At 35.5% G+C, this 17,813-nt stretch overlaps 1 protein-coding gene across 1 annotated transcript in view; it reads left to right on the top strand.

The window, feature by feature from the left end:
- Positions 1–3,164: 3,164 nt before the first annotated feature.
- Positions 3,165–17,813, top strand: part of MGAT4C (MGAT4 family member C) — a 333,944-nt gene continuing 319,295 nt past the window's right edge. Inside the window, 1 exon segment of the mRNA XM_032688942.1 lies at positions 3,165–3,489. The gene's annotated coding sequence lies outside the window, so the exon portion shown is untranslated.

Below are 17,813 nucleotides of genomic sequence, written 5' to 3'. Positions count from 1 at the left end.
CAGAGTTCTAAGGTACCCAGGTCAAAGGAATTACAACTTCTGTTACCCAGGTAGGTAACGTCAGAAAGTTACGATGTGTACCACTCCATGACCACCTTCTTACCCTCTGCCCATGATACTGCTGCTGTCTTTTGATGTATTGAAACATCTTTTCATAAATGGATTACAGCACACCAAAAACATCTAGCATGCTATACCAACACTGTCACTTCTGCATCTATCTGGGGCTGTCTGATTAATTCCAAAAAAATATTAAACAGCATGAGTAGATAACTTGGAAAGGAAAAAAGCAACTAAACAAACAAATAAAAAACCCCACCAAAACTAAACACGACCTAAACAAAGCAAAAACAAAAGCCCTATTAATTTTTTCTCATGACATTGTCTGAGAATTTCTTGTGAATCTATGTCTTGTTCTAAAACTCTGTAAGTCAAGTGACTGCTTTGCTGGAGGCCTTGGGCCTAATTCCTAATAATCCTCAGGGATTGTTAAATCTTTTTCCCTGAAAAAAAAAGTTGCTAGTACTGATGTTCAGCTTCTTCCTTTCCCCATCTGATACTTGAGAAGAGAAAGTTGAGATGAATATGTGGTCAAGGATGAGAATTTTACTAAGACATTTTGGATTACTTTATTTTGTTGGCTAAATGCCTTCTCTATTTTCTTCCATGTTATGCCCCAAAATTCAACCAGAAACCTCCTAGAAACTGAAATGTCCATGTTACTTATTCAAGCCACTAAACATGAATGAATCATATCTTGTAAATTAGTGATATCGCTAGACATAATGAATTCAATTTCTTTTATAAATTTCTTCAAGATAGTAGATTTTTATGTAGAGGACCTGGGACACGGATGTAGCTGTTTGATCCAAGTTGCTGAGGCTCCAAGAAAAACAGTAATTTGGTGCTGGTAGCTCTTGCTGAAGGAGTAGCTACTGAGTGGAGGGAAATGTGAGTGATTCTTGTTCTAAAATTTATAAATAGCACACAAACCAATGCTGTCTTTAGGGCTGGCAGGTGGCTTTCAGCTCTAAAAAGACTTCTATCAAGCTTTACCTTACTGTGAAGAGGGAGAACTTCAGGAACTTTAGGGATGGGCTGCTGCACAATAAGGTCTTGGCAGTTTTTTTTCAGTTTCGGCAGCAGATGTTGTAGTTGTGTGAGCAGAAGAAAAGAGAAACCTAATAATCTAAAATCATTTAAGAAAGATGTTTTGGAAAAAACAGGCTAACAAAATTAGGAATTGTTTAAACAGAAAACCACTGCCATTATGAACTGAGGATTTTGGCGGCTCCTAAGCAAAAGTCAAAATCGCAGGATATTTGAGGTTGGACGGGACTTCTGGAGGTCATCTGGTCAAAGCTCCCTGCCAAACAGGGCCATCTAGAACTCGGGGGTTTGGAATAGATGATCTTGAAGGTCCCTTCCAACAAAAACCATTCTGTGAGTATATGATTTTATAATTCTATGAATTGTTATATCATGATATGTTTATGTGGAAAATGTACAAATATTAATGGTGAGGACCGCAGCACAGCCAGTGCCGCCTAGAATTAAGAAATGTGAGTGTTACAAAACCAGAAATAATCCTAGAGCAAGGAAGCATGGGAAACTTTTTTATCCCTTTGGAAATATGTGTTATTTTAGGCTGTGTTTATGTGTATTGCATTTACTGAACAATTGGATCTGGTCAAGTGCTTGCATATGCTTCAATAAATGGTTGTTGGGACAAAGACCAAAGCAGCTTCTGTTTAAAAGATTTAGGCTAGATTTAATGCCTTCAGCATAAAACACAGACTCTGTGAGGCTGGTGGTTTTAGTAACTTAACCCCCAAGGACACCTGTTAATGTTGATCATGCCTTTTCACTTCACCTGGTTGAGTTCTGTTAATGTAAGTGCATGTTTTACCCCAGGGCATGGAGAACAAAAGATAACTCTGCAGTCATGTTATAAACATTTTCAGAGTCTCTTCATGCCTGTTTGATGAAAGCAGGGTCTACATTTCTTTCTTGGTGATATATTTATTTATCATTCTCAAAATGCTCTAGAACTAAGGCTATACTCATATTTACTCAGCTGTATCTCTGCTTCCACTTAAGGGTGGGTGCCTGAATTTCCATTATATTGAGAATTCAGGCCTGAGAAAGTCATTTGTGATTGACAGCTAGGACTTCAGAAAACTAGATCAGCTGAAACTAAAGAAAGGATTTGCAAAAATGCCTGCTTACTAGTAAGCATGACTGATAGTGGCTCTTTGAAACTATACCTTTTTTTATTAAAGTATCTCCCATGTTTGAGAGGATAAAATATTAAACTTCATTTAATGTGTTTAATGATAAACTCTTGCTCTAGAGTTTTCACTGTAACACCTTTTTACAAAACAGCTTGAAATTAATGACATCGTCAAACAGCTTTGGCACTTTAGTGATATTCAGAAAACTTCAGTTGTACCTTTTTGTAAACTAGTGCAATGAGAGAAATGGTTCATAATTAAAGAACAACTCATTACACAACGTTTTTTAGTGGTATTGCAAAACACCAATCACTTTTTTTTGATTATTATCTATTGCAAAACACCAATCACTTTTTTTTGATTATTATCTACTAAGGTTTAACACGTTAATTGTTCAGAATTTTAGCCATCGCTTCATTTTTTTGTCAACAGGGGGAAAATACTGCCACTTTCTTTCCTGGAATATTGAAAATGAAACTAATTAAAAGACATGATAACTATTAAAAACAAACAAGAAAGAACAGGTGGTGGAAAAATTAACTGAATATAAGCAGATAAAGTTTGGGAAAGAGTGATAATTTCCTATACTTAGATTGTTGGGCATAGTTATATTGTGAAATGTGCTGCCATTTATCAACTTAAAAAAAAAGTTTGAGTATTTCTTTCAGATAGAAAAATCTAGGATGCTGCTTTGTTGGTTTTTTTCTTTCTTTTTTTCTTTTTTCCTCCCTTTCTCTTTTTTAACCTGTGGCTTGAAGGAAAGCATCAGTGAGAATGAATTTCATGCTAGTAGACAGTTTTAAGACTAGATTTAGCTGCAGTCACATTAGCTTAGATAATGGGAGAATTTTTCTTCATTGAAAATGCTCCCTGTCGCTTAAGAAGAACTCACTGAGGCAGCCTGCCATCTAGCTTTTTCACAGCAAAATAGGCTTGCAGACTGCAGATGAGAGACTCGGGAGCAGAGACAATTTTAACTTAGCCATCCCTAATTTATCTCAAGCTTTTTCAATTCATCTTCACTGCTCTATGCACACTGGAACACCAGATTGTCAACCCCTGGGAACAGAATGCAGCCAGGGATCTAGAGAGCTGTCACATCCTGAGAAATATTTAAATTGTGTTGATTTTCTTCTGGAGTGCTGAGCAGAGGGAATGAAACTCTCCATCAAGTCATAGCTTTGCGGGCAATAGATCAGAGGATACTGCCAGTTTTTCTAATGGATTATTGTTATCGGGCAGGTTCTTCCTGAAGGTATGTAGTTACTCTCTCAATTCATTACCCACGTTATTTATCAGGTAACGATCTAAAGAACTAGTAATCTAGATATATTAACAAAAATGTTAACTAAGTAGTTCTGTATTGATTGAATGATGGCACTTTATTGCAGCATGTTTGCAGTTAAAATACTCTGATCTACTTACCGTAGATGTGTTGTGCCTACTGCCAAATGCTTTGTCAGCAATCCCCCCAAGCAAAAAGCAATACCTAACCTTTAAACAAAAAAAGCAAAAATGCATTGTGCTGCATATAGCATTGCCACAAGTTGATACTGACTGTCCAGAGAATGTTGTTTTTCTGAAGCAATGAATAATCAATAGCAAAATCATACTTATGATTTTAAATTTGTTAGAGGTGAGTATTAATTTTGCAAAATATTTTTCAAATCTGGATATGGGCAGAACTCCCCTTAAAGTACTACAAATTAATTCCAGAGTTAGATATTTGTCAGATATAGATATTTACTATGATGTTCTGCCCTTTCACATGTGGAGTTATGATATTTAATTCTGAAAATCTCTTATGTTAGGTATGTGACAGAAGTCTGTTGTTGCATCTGTATTGCCATACTCCAGAAGCTTCTTAGTAAAACATAAGGATTATATATCACAACAGGAGGTTTAAAAATAAAATCTGTAAAGAAGAATTTCTTGCCTTTTAAACTTCTCTGTTTATATAGAAGTTACAGCATGTGTCTCCTAATCTGAATTGCTTACTGGGTGTCTGTAGCTTGTGAGGCAGCCTGACCTAAAAATGAAAGATCTTTAAATTGCAGAAGCAGCCAGGCATTTTTGAACTATTCCAAGAGCGGGAGTTGCTGCAGAGATGTAAAAAGCACTGCCACATTTAAGTTAAAGTCCTGGCCTTGTTTCATTCCCAAGTTATTACTCTACCTGAATACAAGCTCTGGGACTTCAGCAGGAATAGACAAGTGCAGGGCTAAACTGTAGCTCCTTGTCCAGTGCATTGGCTGGACTGCTGTCATACTACCAAGAATAAATGATGTATGAACTTATCTGTGGTGCACTTGACAGTACAGTGAATATGCTGAACCAGATTTTTAGTCACAAGTGACAGATGTATTTCATATTTTTTAATATACTGCTGAAAGAAAGCAATAAGATAGTAGTAATAGGTAGCAAATGTAGGGGGGGGAAAAGGACCTCAGGTTTAAAACAGTAAATATGAGATAAAAGCATTTGCTAGTATGTTTAATTTCCTTTATTTAAGGAATATAATATTTTCAAGGCATTAATAGCAAATTAGAGCAATGTATGTTGCTTCTGTATGCAACACCTGAAAGTTGCTTTCCTCTAGAGCCTTGGAGATGCTGAAGGAAAAAAAGGAGAGATTGATTCTATCCCATTTCCGATGAAATCCCTTTCCTATGGACCTCAAAAAGACTCAGGCAAAGAGGCTTTCCCTAAGCTCTCCCTAGAGACTCCTACCATCAGCAAGATATTTTTTAAAGGAAATATGAGCACCAGTTGTGTTTTGCCCAATCTCCCAAACTTTTTGTTTAAATACATAGCAGTGTCTTCAAATGCTTCTAGATACCCATGGATATTTCAGTGTTTTGTGCAATTACTTATAAATGTCACAACCTGGGAGGGTAATACGGGCATTTCTTGTTATATGTTGCTTATATGAAAACCTAACTCTTCCAGATCACTTTCTGTTTTGTCTCCTTTGGGTCCAATTACTTTTCCTTTTAAATGTCTGGCTACTTTAACCACTAGCTATTTACATGCAATTTTTTCTGATATATGGCATTGGGGAGTAACCAAGAGTAACATAAAAAAATATCTTGATCTTTTCTCTAAAGTAAGATGACAGAAAATACACTAAAAAATGTTTAATTGGGAGGGTAATATTAAATAATAGAAAATAAATTAAGATTAATATCTCTATGTTCTACTTTACCATCACATTTTTATTTTTCTTTTTGCCTGTCATGATACAGAGATCTGTGATGTGTCCACATATTATGCCATTTTCTCATGAAACTTTCTGCTGCATTCTGACATCCTTTTAGTCTGTTTTTGTAAAGAACTGTGTTACAAAATATGGTATAGCATAAATACATGAAACCATTGTGGGAAGGAAGAAACCTGAAGTGCAAATTCTTTGTTATGGTGTTATATTTCTACTCTATAGTCTTCTACCTGTCCTGGTTCCACTGGTATTCCTGCTCCACATTTAGTTTACTATTCTTTCTTCTTTCCTATAATAACAGTTTCCTAAAAAAAGAAATAAACTATATTTTTCCACAGGAATTTACAACAGTATCACAAATCTATCCCTTTTCTTTACATTCTTCAGCAGTCCTTAGCCAACACTACTTATTTCCTGTTCTCCATTTTGCTGAAGTAAGCTTAAGTGTTGACTGTATTCCTTACTTGACATCTTAGGTTCCACTCCTTCCTATTCTGCTGTGTGCTAGTCAAATCACAAAACAAAAAGAACAATTTTGACCTTTTTATACAGCATTTCTGCTTTTCTCTTGTTCTTATTTAACAGCTGTTTGAGTTTGGGGTTTACTCTTCTCCCAGAGTGAGCCTCTAGAAGGTAAAGGTATTACACAGAACTTGACACAAAAAAGACACCTTCTTATTTGTCTTATTCTTCTTCCTTCTTACTTGTTTTAGATTTGGGAGTGTGCTTGTGATAACACATAACTCTATGCAGTGGATATAAATAGTATCTCTAGGGTCTTTTTTGGGGAAAAAAATAATTCATGACTGCTTCACATTATCTGTTCTTTGAACTCTAACAGGTAACAAGTGGAAAAAGTGCTTTGAAGCAGAGAAGTCTAGGAGCTTGATAATGATAGACTGTATGTTCTCAGGAAAAAAATGGGTATTTCTAAGATCAGAACGTGCTATTCCCTGATTTACACAGACCATTAGCTAGAAAACATATTTGATTATGTACTAACTCTGTTAAGGCTTAAATAGCATATCTCTGTTTTCACACACATAGTTTCACAGGTTTGAGTGAGCAAGAGTGAAAAGGTGGTTTCCCCTGAGAATCATATCTGGCTATTGTAAAGAATGTTCAAGAAATAGGAAAAGAAAGAATATACAAAACTAGTTCACATTTGCAAACTGTCTTATTTTGGTTGAAATGCTTCAGCGCACTCTCAAAGTGTGATCCAGCCTCTTAAATTGTGGGATGTATTGCCTAGCTATAGGTACAAATCCAAGACTTCACACAAGTCTTGTGTTGTATCTTGTAGCCCATTATTTTGGTTATGCAAAATATCTGAAATTCTAGTAAACACTGATATTTAAGCAACTGAGTAGATTATTTGTTCATCTTTTAATGAAAAAAAAAAAAGATAAATAAGTACCAGAATTCACTTCTCCTGCTTTACTTTGTCACCATCTCTTAAGAAAACTCAGCTCAAATAATAAACCAATTTTGGTGACTTATATCATCCTAATAGACAAAGTGTAATGTGGCTGATGTTCCTGTTGAAAGGTACATAGCTCACAAAAATATTGACAAGTCAATATTGATTGACTGAATTAATATTGAATTATTAATTAATTTAATTGAATGAATTAATATTGACTTCATGGTATTATCTTTCAGATTATGAATTTTATTAGAATTTTCTAAAAGTGGACCTGAATTCCTTTGTGCTATGATGACCTTAGTTTGATATATTTGAAGTAAAGCATTCTGTTTTGAAACCCTTCCAAAGATTTGGGGTTTTTTTGTGCACCCCACCCCACTTCCCAACCCCTCAAATGAAAAAAAAACACATTTGAAAATCTGTAATAACTAACCATATTGGCTTTGTGGGAAGCCTTAATTTTAGCCTAAGAAAACTTGTGAGTGTATGGTTCAAAGATCATTTTAACTAAAGTTTTTATTGTAAATTTGAATCTTCTTCCACTTTGCTATGCAGTACAAAGTAAATATTCCTCAAAAAGTGAGAATGTTATACACTTAAAATTTTCTTACACTTTTTCTTTCTTTTATACATTGCTGAGCACAGAAGTTATTTTGAAACATCCAAAGCTGGTCTCTTCTTCTTCTTGAAAAATACACAGAATTTTCTGCAGTCGGTATTTTCAGGTGCAATTAAAAATTTGGTTTTGTTTGGGAAGCTGCAATATTGCTTTTCTAACTTAATGCAATCATTACAATTACTGTTTCACATAGAGAAGTAAATTTACTGAAGTAATTATAGTAATATATCTTGTTCTGAATGTCATTTAATATCCAGTTTGCCTCTTTATGTCACTGCTGGAAGTCAGTACACTGAAGCCAGTGGAATAAATAAGAGTGGAATCAGGCTCAATATGTTTCAGTATCCCTGTCTGCCCCTACACATCCATCAGTGTGAATTTTCTATCTTAAATTGTGTCTATTAATAAGGCTTTGAAAGGTAAATTATTTGTTTTCACATAAAACTGCTTCTGCTTTGCTTTTCCAGTTGCTTCTGAAGACTGACAATAGTTTTCATCTGCCCATAGCTTCAAAAATTTTGAAAAGTACTTAATCAGAATTTAAGGCAGATGAAAAAATTCTATCTCAAAGAACTATAAAGAATTCCTTAACTGTTTGTTATTAATTCTGATACCCCAAATTTTCAATAATTTAAGTGGATGAACTGTATATTTTATATAGGTATTACTTGACAGACAATTTGGAGATTTGTTGTCATTACAAAAACTTCTATTAAAAACTTTTCAGGTTTTAATTTGACTACTTTTGGAGTAGCAATTAACTTTAAGAAACTTTGTCAAGTGTGAATATTTTTGTGTAACCAAGTAACATTTCTAAGTTGTGTTTCAATATGTAGAATATTATGTGTAACGACGGAAGAGTTCTCTGAAAAATCAAAGGACACTATGAATCAAGGAGGAGTTGATAACTGTCTTTGGAGAAGCTTCACCTCCTTTCTTCAGTATTTCCTCTTATCCTATTTGATCAACTTTCATTTGTTAGGTTGAACTTTTCTGATATTGTATGACAAAAGTTAGAGAAAGTCAAATTTAAGAGGTTCTACTTTATAAGACTTATTTTTTAAGAAATATATGGACCTGTATGCTTTCTTTAGATGTGTTTGTACATACAGGATAAGAATGAAAGAGATTAATAAGGTGTTTTATCTAGCCTCTGCTTCTAAAGTCATGAAGAAAACAGAACAGATAAAAGGAAAAGAGCCCACAAAACAAGTGAAGAAATACCCCAAACAAATCCACCCAAACCCACAGATTCACAAAATATTTTAATACTCTAGGAAAAATATTTTGGTCAGATTTCTGTGTTCTGTACTGCCAAGAACATTAATAGATCTGTTGCAAATAACATAGCATAGCCTCTGGAATATAGGGATGATTTAGTACTTCTAAACTACTGAAATATCACTCCCATAGATGGCCTTTCATGCTCAGCAGTTGATTTACTTTCTCCTCTGTTGTGATCTGTGTTAACAATCATATAGTATGCTTTACTTCTCTTCCTTATAGGAAGTAAGGTTACACATCAGTATAATGCAACAGCAGTCACTTAAGCATCTTACCGACACCAAGCGGATGTAACGTTGTGTCCTTCTCTCTTCTCAAAAGGCTTTGACTATGAAGCTTGCCAAACCCCTCCATAAGCCACTAAGCACAAGTCTAATGAAAAGCTAACTTACTGGAAAAAATTAAAAGTTTTCCAATAGTTTAGTAATTCGAATCATGTCAGCTAAGGAGCTGATGAATCTGAGACTAATATCATCAGAAGACCAGGGAGACCAAGGCTGTCTGAGTAATGGGGGAGAAGGAGGAATTTCCTCACTTTTGCTGCAGTAAACTGTTAGATTACAACAGCTATAACATTTAACCTCACCTTAAAACTGCCTGACACTCTTTGCAAGTCTCCCTTACCTCCTGTCAAAAAGTGTCAGTAAAGGAAAAATGAGATCTCTGCTCACTTTCAGAGCAGATCTTATTGTTCTGGTGTGTGTCTCCTTGGGGAAAAGCAACCTTGCAACCAGAAAGGGAGGTTGAAATCACCTAGAACTTTGAAGCTTCCCTTGCCATCAAAATAGTGGTCAAACTGCTAGGTCAATAAGGATCTTTAAGATTTATCTCTATAGTTTATTGGATCTAGATAAATGGAACCCAAATCTAATCAGTTTTATGAAAGTACTTCACTGCATACTAAATAGTGAAGTTTGTTCTTGAGTTTTGGTTGTTTTGTTTTGGAGGTCTTTTTCTCCTTTTTTTTTTTTTGTAGCAAGTTGTCCCAAAAACTTCTTTGCTTATTTTTTGTAATTCTGCATCTGTCAGTCCTGTGTAACGCACACCCACACCCACACCACCACCACCACCCCCACCCCCCCTTCAAAATCTAGGGATTTGTTTTTTTGTTTGGGGGTTTGCTTCTTGGTTTTTTCTGGCTGCCACTGTAATGCTAGAGATTAGAGGGACTGGGTACACTAAGCTAAACCTCTGCATAAATCTTGAAATGGGCAATGCTTTAAGTGTTTCCAAGTTTGTACATTGTGTGTTGCTGCATCTTCATCTTCAGCTTGATCAGGACCGTCTCTTTTTTCCATGTATTTAGACTAGAGGTAATTCTCTGGTGCAAATCCCACCCAGTACAGTAAAATAGAATCACAGAATCACAGAATGGTTGAAGAGAGAAGGGACCTTTGGAGGTCAGCTGGTCCAAACCCTCAGGAGACACCTACAGTTGATAGTCCAGCAGTGTGTTGTCAGCTTCTTGATACCTCCAAGGGTGCAGATTCCACATCAGCCTGTGCCAGTGCTCAGTCACCCTCACAGTAAGAAAGTGATTCCCAATGTTCAGATGGAACCTCCTGTGTTTTGATTTGTGCCCATTGCCTCTGATCCTGTCACTGGACACCACTGAAAAGAGCCTGGTTTCATCTTTACACTGTTACTTTATACTTGATAAGATCTGCCCTGAGGCTTCGCTTCTCCAGGCTGAACGGTTACATCTCTCTCAGGCTTTCCTCATACAAGAGATGGTCCAATCTCTTCATCATCTTTGTAGCCCTTCATTGAACTGTCTCCAATTTGTCAGCATCTTCCTGGTACTGGGGAGCCTAGAACTGGACACAGTATTCCAGATGTGGCCTCATCAGTGCTGAGTAGAAGGGAGGTATTATCTACGTTAATGTATTGGCAATGCTTTGCCTCATGCAACCCGGGAGCCTTCTTTATGGCAAAGGCACATTATTGGCTCATGATCAACTCGGTGTCCACCAAGACCCTCTGGGACTCTCCTACCACGCTACTTTCCTACTGTATGGCCCCTCACATTTATTGTTGAATGGGTTTGTTCTTACCTAGATATGTGACTTTGCACTTCTCCTTGTTGAAGTAATTATTACATTGCTCAAAAGGATTATAAAATCTACTTTCTTTATATATACCTCAAACTCTTTTGAGGATTCCAGGCAATATTATTTATTTTCTTGACAAAAATTTATTCCCTGGAATATAGAACTATGATTTCAGTCAGAAAACCTAGTAGTTTGTTCCTTTTTTTTGGTCTTATTTCATCTTAATAACTCCTTAGCTGTGGTGTAGAAGTATGACGTCACCAGTGATCATCAGTGGTGTTCCTCAGGGTTCAGTTCTAGGGACAGTTTTATTTGATACATTTATCAACAATATGCAAAAAGAAGTTTAATGTACCATTAGCAAGTTTGCTGGTGATACCAGACTGGAAGGTGATGTTGACGTGGCCTTGCAGAGGGATCTAAATAGACTAGAACATTGAATTATGATTATTGGCATGAAATTTAATAAGTCAAAATACCAGATTCCATTACTGTGCACGTGAGACAGAGTAATGCCAGGCTGTAGTATAAACTGGGAGAAAAGTGGTTGCAGAAAGGGATGTGGGCATGCTGGTCAGCCGCAGGCTCAACATAAGTCAGCAGTGGGCCCTCACAGCCCAGAAGGCAAACTGCATCCTGAGGTGCTTCAAACACTGCATGACGAACTGGGAAAGAGAGGTGGTTATCCCACTTTACTCAGTTGATGCGGCCTCACCTGAGCACTGTGTGCATTTCTGGGCCCCACAATCTAAGAAGGAATGAGAGTCCTTGAATGCATCTAGAAGATTCTGATGAAAGGGCTGGAGAGAATGTCTTGTTAGGAGCATGTGTGGACTTCGTTTTTGTCTGATTTGGAGTAAAAGAAGTGATAATAAAGATATTAAACAGAACTAGCCCCAATACTGAGCCTTGCAGAACCCCACTAGTGACCATCTGCCAACCGAATGTAGCACTATTCACCACTATGAAGATACCAAGTGGAACTTATCATATCATTATCTTGGTTGCTCTGTTTAGTTTACTATTATTGGAAGAAATAAAAAAAAAACAGTTCTTACTTGAACTCAAAATTACCTGGCCACATAATAACAACACTGACATAATTTCTCACATTGATTTTGAGTAAATATTGATAGACAACTGTGTTTACAGAAAGAGTTCAAATTTTGTACTGAAAGTATCTTCACGTATCTGAAATGGGGGAGTATAAAAGAGCTGGATAGAAACCCAGACAATCTGAGAAGAAATGTTGAACACGTGGTAGCATTCACTATAGTGCATTGTTTCATAATGATCTTGGTAGAGAAAACTGCCAGGGTCTATGGATTTAACCATAAAGACCAAGCAATTGTGTTTTGAGACAATAAGGATCACTTACTGGATGTGATGCATTTATTCAAAATAGAAGTATTGCAAACAGTATCTCTTGTGGTACAGGAATGGCAGACCTCCAGGTCATTTTGGAGAAATACTTGGCCTCTGTATGCAATAGTAGTCTTGTAAGTACATGCAGAAGAAATCTATTAATTTTTTTCCTAGAAATTAATGTGAAAAATATATTCTGTATTGATAAAGCAGTATACAAAGTCAGTGCCCAGGAAAAAAAAAAAAAGCGCTCTGAAAAACATCTTGATCCACAACTCCATGCAAGTAACTGACTTTCCTACTGAACAAAATCTACAGGTTATCTTTTCAAATCAAATATTTTTATAAATGTATAGGGACAAACTATAGATTTATAGTAGCTTGAAACTTCCTAGCCTTAGAGATATTTCAGCTGTGGAAATGAACCTTATCTTGTGAGTATCCCTCCTACCTATATACAAGGTTTGTACAAAAAACATTCACTAACACTAGATCTTCTTTATGTTAACTTTGTTCCATAGCCAGGGATTCCTGTAGAGACTTCCTGTAGGTCCCTTACCTGCTCTGTGATAAGGATTTAGATTTTTCATTATTGTCAAATAGTGCCACTGAATCTCAGGAATGCACAGCCCATTCCCAGTCACAAATACAAGATCTGCAAGTAAAAACACATTTTGTTCAGTACCAGCACTGCGTGTCAAAATTCTCGGCTTCAAGCAAAACCTGTCTTACCCAAGTAGTACATACACAAGGGCTCATACAGAAGGCAATGCAAGACTTTGAAAAGCCTTAAAAAATATTTCATGTTTTAGGTGTGTAGATTTTGTTTGTTTGTTTCTTTTTAATTTAGATTTAATTAACTGTAATATAAAACAGTACTTCATCATGAAGTGAAAATTTGTTTGGCAAGGAAATAGAAAAGCATAATTTCTGAAATTTACTGCTGTATCATGCCAAATTGAAATAACCTATCAACCTGAAATTTTATTTGTAGTCATTGAATTATTCATCCAAAACAATCTGTTTCACTTTTTAAAGAACATATCAAAAGTTTACCGCACAGAATTAGTGCATGTAGAACTTTGACGTTTTATTTTCAAGTATGTTATTTTCAGTATCTACAACAAAGAATGATGTATCTTTCATATCTTTTACTTCATCTAAGATTCCATTGCTACTTAAAAAGGAAACGAACAAATAAAAAAGGGTGACTAAAATAGACTTACTTCTGCTGTTAGACAGCAAGAGTTTTTTGCATGTATGTTATAGATAGACAGATATGAATGACAATGAAAAAGAATGTCTTGTGACAAAAAAAAAGAAATAGACTTTGAAATGGAACATTTAATTTCTTTTGAAAATTAGTTTCAAGATCCATGACATTTTTACATATACAAATGCATAAACCTCTATTTTCTATAGTCTTTTTATATAAACATTAAGGAACCTATCTGAAATGTAAGGCACTCCACTTAGCAATTAAATTTTGTTTAACAGTGTTCTGACTAGTATTCTTAGATTGAGAGATAGCTGGTTTATATAATGGACTTCTTTTATTTCTCAGAGATCTCTAGCATGATTTATAAAAAAGTATAAACAGACTATTTTGGAAAGACACAAATTATACTTATATACTCAAATAACAATTTTTCTCAAAAGCGGTGATATGTTTCCCTGTACATTTTTAGGAGCCAGATTGCTGAAAAAGAGACTCCGGGCCAGATTAGGGTATAAGATAAGAAAGCAGAAAGCTTTCATGAGCCACTAGGCTTCGGGTCGCACGCCTCGTGTTCAGAGGGTTCCACAGTTTAAGGTGTTAACCCATCCAATCCCAGGTCTATCCACCCACCAGTTCTCACCCGTTCCACCCCCCAGCACACCTCTTTGGGAATTGAGTCTGGGGGCGTTTTGGGACCCCTTCTTCCTCATCTTCATCTTCTTCAGCACATGCAGACCTTGGAGGCCTTCCAAGGTTCTGGGCCTGAAGGCCATTGGGCCTATGTTTACATATTTTGGTGCAGGTGTTAAGATGCTTTCCTACAATTCTACGTTAAAATAAGACTGAACAGCTAATGGACTTAATGGAATTGTTATGGGAAAGGGTTTTTGGTATGTGCAACTGTTAAACTACTGTTACTTCTACTGGACATACTGATAAGAGACATAATACTGTGAGAAAGATTCTACAGCTACATTTAAAATCTACATTCACTACATAACTACTTCTAAAGCCTATAAAAATTAAAAAATCAAAAACTCCATGGCAACAAATAAGACTCAGATATAATCTTCTGCCAAACAAAGTTTGCTTTTTCCATAGAAGCCCTCTTTGGCAAAAGACAGGATGAAATAATTTCTTACACATAGAAATATTCGTACATTTTAGTGTAAAATTGCTAAAATTCTAACTGGTCTATTTCATGTAACACTTATCTGTTTTCCCTTCTCCTTCATGTTGCCCCATTTTGTCATGGGACCATAATTCAACAACAGACATTATGTCTAAGATACTGGGCTAAGCAGCCTCCTGCCTCTCTAAATTTTCTCCTGATATTTCTTCTCTTACCAATATGGCAGAAAGGGATGTACAGCTAACTAAGGGATGTACATGGCTAACTAAACCGAAAAATATAAAAGAAAAAGTCCCTTTCTAAAATATTTTCCCTTCCTATTTAAGTCATCTAATTGGAGAAGCTCATGGGATAATTGCTTTGGAAACAGGCTGCTTTATTAGCACCCTGTCTATTCAGCACTCTTTTTCTTTCACTATAGCATATGTTTTGAGGGGTAGTGACTGAAAGCCTTGATACCTTTATAAGGGTTTCTCCTGTTGAATGCAAGCATTGGTTGACAGAAGTAACTTCAGTTTTTAGTGCAGTACAGTGCAACCAGGAGTGACCTCATTTTAGTAGCATGGAGGTCAGTGTGGACACTCTCCAGAAACTGAGTACATTACCATTTAAACTCATATGGAGTTCCATGTCACAGCTCAAATTGCTACCTGTAGCAATAGCAATTTAAATACTAATAATAGTTTAAATACCAGTGTTTTGTGTGGTAATATCATTATAGACATACATTATGCTTTCTTGATGCTACAACACTGCTATTGCTCTCCGAGTGAATCCTTAGAACATGAGTGGTGAGGCAATGTAAATGTGACTGGCAGCTTGCTTAGTGTTGTGTCTGTTGCATGGAGATAGAGAGTAGTATTCTGGTCACTCCTGCCAGATATGATATACAGATTTCTACTGCAACTGACTGTCAGGCATGGCTTTATTGAGCAAAATTCATTTTAAGTTTTTTGCACTGAAAACAATCTGTTCATACCACAGTCTTGCATGAATATTTCTTATCTGATATGAGTATGATTATTGAAATATCAGGTTCACTTATGGTTTAAATGGAAACTAGTGCTGCTTAAAACCCAAGCACATATATTTATCAACTGAGATATGTACTATTCCTAGACTGTTTACAGTGAGTGTTTTAATGAAATGAGTTTGTACAATGTGGAGGCAATACTAGCATGGTACTGTTTAATCAATTAGCAAAGACAACAAAAATATCCCCTTTCTGTAGGTACTGGATCCAATTGCTCCAAATGCTGCTGTTGAAGCAGATGATGGATATTTAATATTAAATAGATGCTCTGGTTTGTATGCTGAAATATTACCTCCTTACTTAAACAATATGTTATAGAATTGATATATCGCATTAATTTGTCATATTGTGTCAAGTTGAATAGACGTACAAAGTAAACTATGCAACATGATGTGACATCCCGTTATTTGCCATTATTTGATGTAATATAATTTAACAGGTCAGAAATGTAAAGCAAAAAAACTTTGTCCATGATGAAATTCATTTAGGTAAATGTGAAAAGCATTTTGCCAGAAAACAAAATAGAAACATATTTCACGTGATGGGTACTTCCCTAGAAATATTCCCTATAAACAGAGTATAATTGTTTAAGCAAAAGAAATCTTGGAGCTGATGAATAGTCAGTTTTACTGAGAGTAGGTCTAAGTAATTCCTTGAACAGATGCCATTTTCCTCAAAAGCCAGCAGAATACAGCACACTAACCTAGGATCTGGTTTTATAGTAATATTTTAGCACAGTGAATGACAACTTCACTTCCTAAGCCATCAGCATAGGTATGTTATGTTTATATGTTTATATGAAAAAGCTGAAGCAGAAGTACTATTTTAACATGTAGGAGTTGATGGACTCACAGCTTCATATCTGATCACTGAGTCATGAGATTTATGTATAACACGAAATCCATGGCAGCCAGAACTGACAGTGTCGGGCAGGTGTCACCCGTAGTATCAAAGAGTGATTGACAAAAAATTCAGTACTTGATTAGCAGCTTAATTATTTTGCTTACTCAAGGCAACCCCTTCTTATCACTTTCAGGCATTCACCAGGGCATAAAGCTCTGGGGCTACAGAGAGAGAAGACCAAGGTGAATAAGAGGAAAAAAAAGACAAAGTTATTCTATCTCTCATACAGCAATTTATATTTCTACGCTGTCCATATAAATGGGAGAAAAACAAGGCCTGAAATAAAGCATAAGAAAATCTTACATGTTATTTCAAGTCATCTTTGGAAAAATTACTTTACTAAGCTGTAGCTATATGAAATAATCTGCAATTGAAATTCATGCTGAGCTTTGAGATGCAGCAATCTTCTAGTCTTGCTACAATACAAATCAAGAGTAATATATGAAAAAAATATTATCAATACATGGCAAGGTTGTGCTTTTAAAGCTGTTTTGTAAAAGTTTATTTTTTATTTGAAGTGTAAAAATGAAAAATCCAACTTTATTTTATAAACATTTTATATAATACATTGTTAAAAAGTGCTGAGAGTCTGCTTTAGGTATATATCACCGTATTTTATAGGCAAGAGTTTCTGGAAGAGGTAAAATATTTCAGATTTTTTTTAATTATTTTTTAAAATCAAATATATTTTGATTCTTCTACCTGTTCAGTTAGGTAGTTTCTGATAATTCAGTGATTTAAGAAAAAAGGTAGAGTAAACAAAATTTTTTGATCTTTTTCTTTGTCATCCCACAGACTTATTTGGGATGAACTAAAGTGACACTGGCCAAGAACCAGCTATGATTTTTAAGAATGTCTGTATCCAGGAAGCTAATAATTTTGAAACTTCATAATTGTCCTTATATCTCATATAAAACAGTCACATAGTGCCTCACAACAACACTTTCTAGTTAATGATATGAGGGAGTATGTGAAGGAAATGGGTACCTTGGTTAACTACTATATCTTCTTCCAGACCTTTCTGAAGAACTGATGACCCAATCATTTTAGTTCATATATCCTTCCTACCTAATTTAAATTACAATCCTATGAGTCTATACAATAAAACTATTTGACCATGTGTAGAGTTTTGTAAGAGTATATACACAAAGAAACGATATTGCAGAACTACATGTTGGTAACTAACAGACAGACAACTTTCTGAATTTTTTTTTCCAAACAGTGATAGTTCTCCTTGACCTAGAATATTCTTCGAATATTATTAAACACTGTCATTAAGTAGGGAAAAGGACTATTTGAAAGGATGTTGACTTTCTTGCAAGAGATGAAA

The sequence above is a fragment of the Chiroxiphia lanceolata genome, chromosome 5 (assembly GCF_009829145.1).
Source record: "Chiroxiphia lanceolata isolate bChiLan1 chromosome 5, bChiLan1.pri, whole genome shotgun sequence".
Lineage (NCBI taxonomy): Eukaryota > Metazoa > Chordata > Aves > Passeriformes > Pipridae > Chiroxiphia > Chiroxiphia lanceolata.
Note: the sequence above shows the minus strand (reverse complement) of the source record. Positions and strands in the feature narration are given on the sequence as shown.